The sequence below is a fragment of the Lygodium microphyllum genome, chromosome 18 (assembly GCF_053477565.2).
Source record: "Lygodium microphyllum isolate KBCC chromosome 18, Lygodium_microphyllum_v1.1.10, whole genome shotgun sequence".
NCBI lineage: Eukaryota > Viridiplantae > Streptophyta > Polypodiopsida > Schizaeales > Lygodiaceae > Lygodium > Lygodium microphyllum.
This window is the reverse complement of record NC_141152.1, coordinates 131,324,210-131,337,812: the sequence shown is the minus strand read 5'-3', so window position 1 is coordinate 131,337,812 and position 13,603 is coordinate 131,324,210. Positions and strand designations below refer to the sequence as shown.

At 44.2% G+C, this 13,603-nt stretch overlaps 1 protein-coding gene across 1 annotated transcript in view; it reads left to right on the top strand.

Annotated features, from left to right (window-relative positions):
• LOC148021386 (putative enoyl-CoA hydratase 1, peroxisomal) overlaps positions 1–13,603 on the top strand; it is a 101,276-nt gene that overhangs the window by 82,109 nt on the left and 5,564 nt on the right. The window lies entirely within an intron of this gene.

Below are 13,603 nucleotides of genomic sequence, written 5' to 3'. Positions count from 1 at the left end.
GTAGGGTCTCACTGAATTGCTGAGTCAGCTCTTGTAGTGGAACGCCGGGGTTTGCATCATGTAAGAATCTAAGGATTTGTGCCTCATAGGTATCCTCTGTCTCTCTGGAAAAGAGGTATCTCGGGTGCCTGTGAGCTACATGATGGGTCTGCGTGTCAGTGAATTGGAGGTCGATGGTGAATGATAGGTAGGCATGATCCACTACAACTTCGAGAAGGCGTGGGGATATTGAGAGGTCCTGGATGTGAGATATCAGCATCGATGGGGCAAGAACATAGTCTACTATGTTGGCACCATGTCGGTGAGGATAACATGTGAAGGCGTCGAATAGGGAGGATCTAGCAAGGCCATTAAGAATGGCCAACCTTAGTGCTGTGCCCATCTCCACAAGGTATCTCCCATATTCGGTGACTTCCCCCATATCTTGAGATGTCCTCTCGAGTTGTAGCTCTAACACATCCTGCTCCTGTGGCATCTCCTCAGATGCATCAAAGAAAGACACCTGATGGGAGGCTGTCATGGCATTAAAGTCTCCTAGTAAGATAACCTCTCCCTCCTTTGAGAACTCCCAAATATCCTCATCCAGAGCCACATATGGCGGGACGTCATAGGGGGAAAATAGCATATGGCAACATACAAAGTGCGTTCCTCACCACGCAGTCTCACCCATATGTATCTGGCGTGCTCATCTCTGCGGACTACCTGGATCATTTGTTGTAGCTCCTCCCTGAATAACATTGCCACTTCTCCCGAGCCGTGATTACTGTGGTCTGTGTGTGTCTGCTTCTTGCAAGCTGACTCCCACCTATAGCTTGTCACCCATGGAAGTGTAGTATGTGGTCCTTGATGTGTCTCTGAGTAGAACACTATATCTCTCCCTCTAAATGTCTCCTCAAAAGCTCCCACATCCAATCGGAGGGCTCCATTACAGTTCCAGTCTGCCACTGCAAGGCTGGTCCCATAGGTCCCATAGGTCTCACGCCGTCATTTGTGGCACCTCTCCATGACTACCACTCTCCCTCCTCTGTAGAAGGTGAGTTTGCTGCCTTAATTTTTGGCATGCACTCCCTCATGTGGGCTAGTTGGGTTGGTGTGAGATCGTCACCCAAAAACACACCGGTCCCCTTCAATGTTCGGCGTTGAGCTAGGAAGTCTCTCCTAGCCTCCATGGTGCGGAAGCGGAGAATGAGTGCACGCTCTTTTGAGCTCTCCTTTTCTGTGCTTTTCTTGCCCACACTCCAAGCGGAGACATGCATGTCTTTCTTAATATTCATTAACATGTATAGCACCTTGTCCTCATCCACTTTTTCATGCATCTTCAGCCCTGTCACCCGAACATGGAGTGCTCTCATTTTCCTTTTTTGTTCCTCCTCCAATGTGTCATTGATTATGGTTGTTGTAGGTGTGTGTGCTAGGTGTTTCCCCTTCTTTGCAATTTGAATTCATTGCTCCGCCTCCTCTACTTGCTGTTGGGTTTTCTTGAGCATCTCTGCCCAAGAAATAGCCTCCTTTGTCGTCTCCTCCTTTTTTTGGAGTTGTACTTCCTCTTTGATGCGGGTGAGCTCCTTGGTCATGCTAGGTTGAATTTCTCCTCCTCTAGCTTGGGGCTGAGCTGAATGTCAGTCAGTAGCTGCCTAAGTGATTGAATCTCCCCATCTTGGGCTTCTATCTTCAATTTCAACTTTTTAATCTTATCGTTCAGCTGCTTGTTCACTATGCTCAATCCGTTGTCATACTCCTTGACTTTGTTGATGGCATTGGTAATCGTCTACTCTATCTGGACCTTCTCCATTTTGGGGGCGAACTTTGTCTTGTTGTGTTGGGCACAAGTTGATTATGACATATTGCTCCACCGGTGTGATCACAATTGAGGTCCTTCGAATATAATTCCAACGCCCTTCGTGTTCGGCCCTTCCTAGAGTGATGTGATCTCCGCCCTTTTTCTGGAGTGACGTGATTGACTGACGGGCAGTGGCAGCAGGAGATGGGAGAACGGACGGGGCAAGTGATGGACAGACGGGCAGTGACGAGAGAGAGAGAGAGAGAGGTAGACCAGTTGCCACTATTATCCACAGATGAGGCAAGTGACAGACGGATAGGGCAGTGACGGATGAGCCTGTGACGAGAGAGAGAGAGATGACGGGTAGTGACGGGCGGCAGAGAGAGGGCACGTGAGGGACGGACGGGGCAGTGATGAGACGGGAGAACGGACGGGGAGCAAGTGACGAATGGACGGCAGGAGAGAGATGGATGGGAGCAGAGAGGGCAAGTGAGGGACGGACGGGGTAGTGATGAGACGGGAGAACGGACGGGGAGCAAGTGACGAACGACAGGCAGGAGAGAGACGGATGGGAGCAGTGATGAGACGGGAGAACGGATGGGGGGCAAGTGACGAATGGACGGGAGAGTGATGAGACGGGAGAACGGACGGGGGGCAAGTGACGAATGGACGGCAGTAGAGAGACAGACGAACGGATGGCGGACGGCGAGAGAGAGAGAGAGAGAGAGAGAGAGAGAGAGAGAGAGAGAGAGAGAGAGAGAGAGAGAGAGAGAGAGAGAGAGAGAGAGAGAGTCTTGGAATTATGATAATAAACATAAGGCTTAGGAGGTGGAAGATATTGTATGGTCTAGTATTCAAAGGCCGAAAATAGCTTGTTTTTGGGTACGAAATGGTTTGGATACGTACCGTACTATACGGTATGAACCGTACAGAACGAACTAGTCCGTACATAGTACAAATGCAACTATGGGTGGGGATGAGCCTTGAGGAGAGAGTGAGACTTCAGAGAGAGTGCAAATGAGTCCCAAGTCCACAACTAGTCCCTTATTTGATCTTGGAAGACATCTTCCTTAACTACCCCTCTACTCTGACTTAGATTGTAGAATTGTTGAACATGGTCTTAGGATCCTTTGGGGCTAGTTCTTTGAAGCCGGGGGCAGCTAGTGTTGATTCTTCCAATGCCTTGTGAGAGGCTGAAGGCCTCCAATGTTTGTCTTAGAGCCACTAGCAACTCCTAATCTAGTGCCGATTATCTCTTCCTTAGTTGTGGTTTGGCAAGGGGAGAACTTCCTAGAACTTGGTGTTGAGTGAAAAACTGAAAAGGCACCAATGGGGTTGTAGCTGAAGTGCCTTGAGTGTGTGTGTGTGTACATGGGTGTGGGAGTTCAACCTTGGGTACACTTGTGAGCATAGTTGTTAGGTACAAAAGGTACGATACGGTACGGTACAATAAAATACGGTACTAAATGATACCTTATGATTTTATAAGGTAGATTACGATTTTAGTACGAAAAACATTTAAGATGATTTTTAAAATAACAAAAACCATAAATCATTAAATGATAGATCATAAAATACATGTTTAAAGTGGAAATAGCCATTTCATTACAAAATAAGATGAATACATGACGGTGACCATTGCAGTCCCATGGACTGTGCAAAACATGCGATAGAACTACAGTCTAGTATATCTGTTACAAAAAAGAGAGAGACTTATGAATCTATGATGAGGCATTACTATCATCATCATCATCAGAACCATCTGAGTGCTCATCAAGAGAGTTTGAAGATGACTCCTCTGCATCGGATGATGAGACACACTCATACTTATCCTCACTGATAAGGTTACCATCATCATCAAATGATGGCTCCCTAGGTGGCGGCTGTGTAGGCAAGGGGGAGATGTCATCACAAGGCATAGGATGTGAGCTACTAGAGCCCCGCCTTATATATGTCTACAAGCCACTCGAACCACCCCTTCTCGATGATGGAGAGCGTCAAATGACTATGCCCTTGCTACCACCTACTCAAACTCCTTGCCCTCGAGCACGTTGATTGCGATCTATTGCTATAAGCTCTCTATAGAGCTCTGCAAAAATCATCTCCTCCTCCTCCACCTCTTGATGTATACTCCGAAGAGTGTCGCCCCTCAACTTGAATGTATCAACATTCACCTATACAATGCAGTGATGCACGTAAGATTGATCATTGTAAACACTAAAGTCTAAATTGTAAAGTATAAACTTCAAATTTCAAAGTTTAAAACAACAAAATTTAAATGTTATGGTTAAGTGTTTAAACTTTACCTGCTTCAGACTACCCATGCACATCATAGCCCTCATCATGTGTAAGTTAGTGCAGCAATAGACTAGCTGCTCTAACTGTTGTGTGCTAAGCCGATTGCAAATCTTTGTGTGAATAAGAGAATAGGCACTCCAGTTTCTCTCACATGCATCCGAAGAGCAATTTTGCACAAGGACCCTCATGGCTAAGGGTTGAAGGGTCTCCAATGCGTATCCAAAGTTTTGCCACCAAAATAAAGGCTTCACAAGTGACTCTCTCCTCCAATAAGTGGGAGAAGCAAAAGCCACATGCCCTCTCTGATCTTCATAGCATCCTAGCTCCTCTAGCACTGCATTGTGGTCATCCACAGGGACCACACGAGTCAAATAAGTAAGCTGGTCCGAATGGAACTCTCTTATCATTCATGACCGCCGGCGACTTGTAGACCGGATGTACCAATGGGGCAAAACCATGGATGGGCTTATGTATCCATGCCCATCTTCTCTCTGCTATCTCTAAAACATGTACATGTTGTGTCTCTCTGATCACTGTATAGTAGGTGCCTCCACCAATGCCGCTCTAAAGAAGTGAACGAGAAGGCCCATGGTGGACCCCTTACAATCACTCATACGTAACACCCTATAAAAGGGAGTCACGATAATGACAACGGCACAGACTTTTTGCCAAAACTCCTCATTAAGGCACAAGCGTTGCATGGCTTTGGCCTCCTGTGTCTCATGCTCATCCCACTCATTCCATAGAGTAGACACCATTGTTTGGACCACACCTCATAAAGGCACTCTAGCAATAACCACATGTAAGCAAAGTGAGTTGAAGAAGGCTTCTTCAACTCCAGTGTGCTATGCTTACGATACATCGCAAGCACCTTTACCTTTAACGTGAAGAATGTGACAATTGATGTAGCTTTGTGGACCACCCTTTTGTTGGAGCGCGCAGGTAGCGGAAGCGTGAAGATTTGCAGCAGAGGAAGTGAACAGGTGAGTGAGAGTGAGAGTAAGAGTGACGAACAGATTTGGGTGTACCAACAATGTGTTGGTACACAAAGAATAAAATATATTTATACTTAGGGCCCGTAAGGGTGCATTCACATGTACAACATAACAATACACGTGTAAAATACACGGAGGTGAATAAAGGACCTTTACATCCCAACCACCTCCCACTTAAAGGTCCGGAGTGAACCTTTAACCAACTCCCACTAGTCGTATGCAATGCTCATGCTGAGCCTTGCCTAGACTTTTAGTGAGAACATCTGCAGGGTTGTCCTGTGTTTTGATCTTGGTCAATGTGATTAGACCATCCTCCAGAATCTGTCTGACAAAGTGATATCGCACATCAATATACTTTGTGCGTGAATGATACATGGCATTTTTAGCCAGATACACAGCACTCTGGCTATCACATCCCAACACTGGAGTACTCATAGACATGCCCAGATCCTCTGCGAGTCTGCTCAACCATATAGCTTCCTTAGAAGCTTCAGTAGCTGGTATGTATTCAGCTTCAATAGTACTCAGTGCGACGATGTTCTGCAACCTGGAGCACCAAGAGACGGCCCCTCCAGCAACAACTGTAAAGACATACCCGCTAGTCGACCTGCGAGTGTCTAAGTCACCTGCCATGTCTGTATCATAATAACCCTGCAGATTAAGTGCACCTTGCCCATAGCAAATACACTTTCTTTGTGTACCCTTCAGATATCTAAGAATACTCTTGATAGCCTCCCAATGTGGTTTGCCAGGATTTGACATAAACCTGCTGACAACTCCCACTGCATGAGCAATGTCTGGACGAGTAGCCACCATAGCATACATAAGAGAGCCACAAGCTGATGCATAAGGGACTCCCTTCATAGCATTGGCTTCCATGTCATCTTTTGGGCTGTTGGCTTTAGTAAGCTTAAGGTATGGAGGTAAGGGTACTCCAAGAGGCTTAGCTTCAGCCATGTTAAATCTGTCCAGTACCTTTTCAATGTACTTTTCTTGAGATAAGAACAGCAATTTCTGCGTTCTATCCCTACGAATCCTCATGCCCAATATATGCTCTGCATTCCCCAAATCTTTCATGGTAAAATGTGATTTCAGCTGATCTTTGAGAGCATCCAAGCTAGTCTTTCTCTTCCCAGCTAGCAACATATCATCCACATACAAAACAAGTATGATAGGGCTGCCATCTGTATCCTTTTTCATATACAAACAATGATCTGCATGGCTGCGCGTAAACCCATGAGAGAGCATAAAAGTGTCAAACTTTTTGTACCACTGCCGTGGTGCTTGTTTCAGCCCATATAAGCTGCGTTTTAGTTTGCACACCGACTGCTCTTTTCCAGGAACTACAAAACCCTCGGGCTGTTTCATGTAGATCTCCTCATCAATGTCACTATGCAGAAAAGCTGTTTTCACATCCATTTGGTACAGCTCTAAATCCAATACAGTAGTGAGAGAAAAAAGCACACGTAGTGTGGTCATCTTCACGACAGGTGAGAAGACCTCCTGGAAGTCAATCCCTTCCTTCTGTGCATACCCTTTGGCAACCAATCTTGCCTTGTACTTGGGTTTCCCATCAACTGTCTTTACTTTGTAAACCCATTTGTTTGGAAGAGGCTTTCTTCCTTTGGGCAACGACACAAGATCCCAAGTATCATTAGCATACAGAGATTTAATCTCTTCCTGCATAGCTAGCTCCCACTTATTGCTGAATTTGCATGACTTAGCCTCTTTATATGTCAGAGGCTCACCCTCATCAGTAAGCATCACATAATGCAAACAGGGGTCATACCTATGTGGCTGCCTTCTTAGGCGTGTAGACCTGCGTACCCAATGATCTACATTCTCAGGAATCGGATCTACATTTGGAGGCATGTTATTTTCAGCATTTATTGGCTGCTGTAAGCCATTTTCAGCATGCTGTTCATGCTGTACAGCACCTTCATTTTCATTTCCAGCACCTGCATTTTCATAATCAGCAAGTCTATCTTGCTGTCCATGGCTTCCCTGTGCTTCTATTTGCTGTCCATCATCATCTGGCTCAAAGATAACCGGCTGATCATCAGTTTCAGCCTGTGGTACAGCACCATGAGGCTCATCACTTGAAGTAATAGGTGGCTGCGAATTCTGAAATTTGACCTTTTTCATGTCTTCATCAGAGGCTAAAGTACTTTTCAGCAACTTTGCCTCATTAAACACAACATTACGGCTGCGAACAATTTTCTTGGAATGAGGTAGCCACACTCTATAGCCAAATTCACCCTTATCACCATAGCCCATGAAAATGCCTTTGGTGGATTTCGGGTCAAGTTTATTCCTCAGCTCATTTCTGACATGCACAAAAGCATCACAGCCAAATATTCGTAAATGGTCATATGAGGCGGTTTGCCAGACCAAACCTCCTCAGGAATGCCATTATTTAGGGACTTGTTTGGAGAGCGGTTGCAAATGTGAACCGCGGTTTTAAGTGCCTCTCCCCAAAATTCATGAGGGAGATTAGCAGTGGGCAGCATGCACCGCACTCTCTCACATAGAGTCCTATTGTATCTTTCAGCCACACCATTTGAAGAAGGGCTGTAAGGGGCTGTAAGCTCCCTCTTGATCCCATGCAAGTCACAAAAGGACTTAAATTCATTAGACGTGAACTCACCCCCATTATCAGTTCTCAAGCATTTCAACTTTCTACCTGTCTGAGTGGTCACGAATGCATGAAAAGTTTTAAAAACAGCAAACACTTCACTTTTCTTGTTCAACAAATAAACCCAAATCTTCCTGGAACAATCATCAATAAAAGAGGCAAAGTATGCAGCACCACCCAACGATTTCAAAGGCATGCTACATACATCAGAATGCACTAAGTTCAATACATTTGACTTACGGGAGACACCAGAGTAAAAGGAAATTTTTCATTTGCTTTCCAAACTGATAGTCATTACAAAAATCAAGTTTAGAGCCTTTTCCATCAACCCTCTTCAAAGAGGTAAGAACATCAAGACCTTTCTGGCTCATATGGCCTAATCTCTTATGCCATAACTCCAAATGACAGCCAATTTCAGCAACTTCAAGAAACTTGCCATTCAAAGCTTTACAGTGCAGACAATACAGAGTGCCCTTCTTGGTTCCTTTAGCAATCAGCATGGAACCCCTTTTTAATTTCCACAAACCACCACCAAACAGTGTGGTGTAACCATGCAAGTCAAGCTGTCCAACAGATAGTAAACTCTTCTTGATGCCAGGCACATATCTGATATCTTTTAACACAAGTTCTTGCCCATTATCCAAAGACAAGTGTATGGTGCCAATCCCATCAATGCTGCAAGCATGATTATTTCCAAGGTAAACCTTGCCATAACAGCCTGCATCAAAAGTAGCAAAACACTCCAAGCATGGAGTCACATGGAAAGAGGCACCAGAGTCTACAATCCAAGTCTGAGTGACACAATCATCAACTGACAAAAGTGCATCAATCACATCAGCCTTGGTGATCTGCATATCCTGCATGTGACATACAAGGGCATCATAATCCACTGCACATAATACATCAGCCTCTGCATCTGAGAGCTCCTCTATGACAATACTAGAGGCCACATTGGTCTTTTCCTTGCCTTTACCTGCCTCAGATGCATCTGTCTTTTCCTCTTTCTTCTTTTTGTCTCCTGCATTCTTCTTTCTCTCTTGTTCCTTCTTGTAATACCTGCAATCAGGCTTCTTGTGGCCCTTCCGACCACACTGATAGCATGTAACATCACTCTTTTCTTTTCCTTTGCTCTTGCTCCTACTTCTCTGTCCAGCATTTGCATTTTTCTTTTCAGCCCTGCCTCTAACATTATAAGCTGAGTTGCTGCCTTCTCCACTAGACTTACGTCTAATTTCTTCATTCAAGATCGAACCCCTCACACCATCATATGTGAGATTGGGGTTATTGTTGAGAGAAACAACCAAAGTCTCCCAAGAGTCAGGCAATGTCATGATAAAAAAGATCGCCCTCAACTTAATATCAAAATCCAAACTTGCATCCTTGAGCTGATTTAAAATGCCAGTAAATGCACTCAAGTGCTCAGCTGCAGGCTTGGACTCATCCAGCCGCATGTTCACCAACTTGCGCATTAAATGCACCTGATTAACAGGTGTGGTGACCTCATAGGTAGTTTTCAACTTCTCCCATATTCATGACCAGTGTCTAAACCCTTAATGTCTGTCAAAATGTCATCAGTGATACCCATCTTTATATAAGCCACAGCCCTTTTATTGACTTTGGCCCAATCTGCCTCAGACATTTGTGCGGGTTTATCCATTTGCAAAGCATCCTCACAATCCTTTAGGAACAGTATGCCTTGCATACGATCTTTCCAAAGATCAAAGCCCTGACCGTCAAATCGCTTGATTTCCATCAAACTTTTAATGTCAGAACTGGAAGAAGTTGCAGCCATTTTATCCCAAGTACAAGTGTAATAGCACTGAACTGCAAGAGCACAAGCTAAATCAGCAAATACACTACTGTTCTTGCATAACCAACAATAATCCTCTGCTGTTTTGACATAAACCAGCCACTGCACAAGCAAATAATGCAGAAATTTATCAAATTCTGCACAAAATCCCAAATTTCCAGGTCCAAATGTGCGCAAGTGTCAGCCAAACTGACTCAGTTGAGCAAAATTACATCAATACATGAAAAGCCCCAATTTTTCTTGGTCCAATGCCAAGAAATTTTACTCGGATGAGCAAAATTCCAACAAATTTGAAAAATCCCCAAATTAATTGAGGTCAATGCGCACAATGTCTGCAATTTCTGACACAGATGTTACTACACAAAGAATAAAATGTATTTATACTTAGGGCCCGTAAGGGTGCATTCACATGTACAACATAACAATACACGTGTAAAATACACGGAGGTGAATAAAGGACCTTTACATGCCAACACCTTTTCACCCACTTGAGCTTCCCAATGTTCTCCATGAGCAGTAAGCAAGTCCAAATAATGACTTGCACATGGAGTCCACACAATGGTAGGAAACTCGGCCTCAAAGCAAATGGCCCATGCGCCAACAATTCGATGCATTGTTGGTAACAACTTGCACCACATTTGAGGAGCCCACCTACAACCACAATTTACAAATTACAAGTAACAATTTACAAATTACAAGTATACTAACAATACTTGGTGGTTAGAGAGAGAAAGAGAGAGTTGAAACTTGAGCCTTTCAAGTTTCAACTTTTAACTTTAAAGATTCAAGAATGAGGAGAGATGGGGGTTGGGGGCCTTGCAGCCTGGGGGGGAAAGAGAGAATCGAGATAGATAGTGGAGAAATTAGAATAGAGAGATAGATAGTTATGCATAAATTAATTATCATAAATGAAAGAAAGTGAAAGAAATTCAAAAGGCAATGTATACCTCAATGATAGCTTGTCGAATGTGGCGGTAGATGAATGCACCTGTCATTTTCCTCCCCCTCTTGCTGGTATCTACGGCCCGCAAAAAGTAAGTGCCGAGTGGACATGAGACGAGTATGTTGATGATGCTCCATTTCTTACTATCACTCCACCCGTCGGTGAGAATGGAGCAACCATATTTTATCCATGCAGCCCGAATAGGATCAAGGGCTCTATCAATCGTCTCCTTCTCTTCATCAATCTTTTTCGTCCTTATGTCATTGTATGTAATACTGGTCCATCCTTCACATGGATCCGCATTGGCAATGGCTTTTACCATCTTCTTCCATTGCTCTTGCTTTAGGACATTGAATGCAAGATTGCACTCAATCACCGTGCGTGCAATTTTAATGTCCGCAAGTCATTGCCTTCCTCTAAGAAAGGCAACCGATCCACACACATGACCGGGAGCCTGAGAGAGAGAGGATTGTCTCTCCGGCACTGCATGAGCCTCCACTCTTTGTCTTTAACCGGAGCTTAATGCGGAAGTGGAGCACCCACCACCAATGGTAGAGGTCTCTCTCGCATCGGTTGAAGATACGTCTACATTTGATACTTCCTCGTTAGTAGAAATAGGAGTTGGTGCTGATAAGCCACTTTCTCCTTCTTTCGTGGATCCCCCTCTCATCTTTGTGAGGATCTACTCCTTGATGTTTTGAGCATAGCAACAAAGAAACACGTTTCTTTCCTTTCGAAACTTACGAAAGGTTTCGTAGAGTATAAAACGTTTCTTAAAGTATAAAACGTTTCTTTGCATAAAAAACATCGGGAGGGGGGACCCCAAAAAAAAAAAGCGAGCTAGTTTGTAAAAAAACAAAGGTTAGTGTTGGTCTATGTCGATGGAAAAAAAAAGCAAAAAATTTCAAAAGAGACGTACCTTTTGTCCATAGTTGTCAGGTACGAAAGATACAATACGATAAAATATGGTACTAATTGATACCTTATGATTTTATAAGGTACGGTACAATATTAGCACGAAAAAAAAATAAAATGATTTTTTAAATAACAAAAACCATAAATCATTAAATTATAGATCATAGAATACATGTTTAAAGTGGAAATAGCCATTTCATTACAGAATAAGATGAATACATGAGGGTGACCATCGCGGTGGTATGGGCTACGCAAAACATGGGATACATCATACAACTATAGTCTAGTATATCTGATACAAAAAAAAGAGAGACCTATTGCATATGAATGATGAATCTATGATGAGGCATCACTATCATCATCATCAGAACCATCTAAGTGCTCATCAAGAGAGTCTGAAGATGATTCCTCGGCATCGGATGATGAGACACACTCATACTCATCTTCACTGATGAGGTTACCATCATCATCAAATGATGGCTTTCTAGGTGGCGGCTGTGTAGGCAAGGGGGGGATGTCATCATGAGGCACACGATGTGAGCTACTAGAGCTCCGCCTTACATATGTCTGCAAGCCACTCGAACCACCCCTCCTTGATGATGGAGGGCGTCGAATGACCATGCCCCTCCTACCACCTACTCGAACTCCTCGCCCATGAGTACGCTGACTGCGAGTGTCACGAGTATCTGCTGTTATAAGCTCTCTATAGAGCTCTGCAAAAATCATCTCCTCCTTGTCTGCTATCTCTAAAACATGTGCATGCTGTGTCTTTGTGATCACTGTACAAGCATGTGCCTCTGCCAATGCCACTCTAAAGAAGTGAACGAGAAGGCCCATGGTGGACTCCTTGCAATCACTCATACGTAACACCCTATAAAAGGGAGTCATGACAATGACAAAGGCACAAAATTTTTGCCAAAACTGCTCATTAAGGCACAAGCGTTGTATGGCTTTGGCCTCCTTTGTCTCATGCTCATTCCACTCATTCCATAGAGTGGACACCACTATCTGGCGCAAGGTGGACCGCACCTCACAAAGGCGCTCTAGCAATAACCACATGTAAGCAAAGCGAGTTGAAGAAGGTTTCTTCAACTCAAGTGTGCTATGCTTACGATACATCGCAAGCACCTTTACCTTTAACGTGAAGAATGTGACAATTGATGTGCTTTGCGGACCACCCACTTGAGCTTCCCAATGTCCTCCATGAGCAAGTCCAAACAATGACTTGCACATGGAGTCCACACAATGGGCCCATGCGCCGACAATTCGATGCATTGTCGGTAACAACTTGCACTACATTTGAGGGGCCCACCTACAACTATAATTTACAAATTTCAAGTTATGTATAAATCAAATTTCAATTATAAATCATGATATTATCATAATGAAAGAAAGTGAAACAAATTTAAAACGCAAATTGCAATGTGTACCTCAATGATAGCTTGTCGAATATGGCGGTAGATGAATGCGCCCGTCGTTTTTCTCCCCCTCTTGCTGGTATCTACGACCCGAAAAAAGTAAGTACTGAGTGGACATGAGATGAGTATGTTGATGATGCCCGATTTCTTACGATCACTCCATGCGTCGGTGAGAATGGAGGAACCATATTTTATCCATGCGGCTCGAATAGGATCAAGGGCTCTATCAATCCTCTCCTCTTTATCAATCTTTCTCGTCCTCATGTCGTTGTATGTGACACCGGTCCATCCTTCACATGGACCCACATTGGCAATGGCTTTGACCATCTTCTTTCATTGCTTTTGCTTTAGGACATTAAATGCAAGATTGCACTCAATCACTGTGTGTGCAATTTCAATGTCAGCAAGTCATTGCCTTTCTCTAAGAAAGGCAACTGATCCATGCACATGACCAAGAGCTTGAGAGAGACGATTGTCTCTCTGGCACCACATGAGCCTCCACTCTTTGTCTTTTACCAGAACTGGATGCGGATGTGGAGCTCCCACCACCAATGGTAGAGGCCTCTCCCACATCGGTTGAAGATATGCCCACATTCGATGCTTCTTCATTAGTAGGCATAGGAGTTGGTGCCGATAAGCCACTTCGTCCTCCTCTTGTGGATCCCCCTCTCATCTTGGCGAGAATCTCCTCCGCAATGTTTTGAGGGATCTCCTTGCATGGACCAACTTGCCCCCCCATCTTGGAAAGATGTTGGAGAAGCCGAGTTGCACCACTTGTATAGCGCTTTCCACAATACTTGCATGTCCAA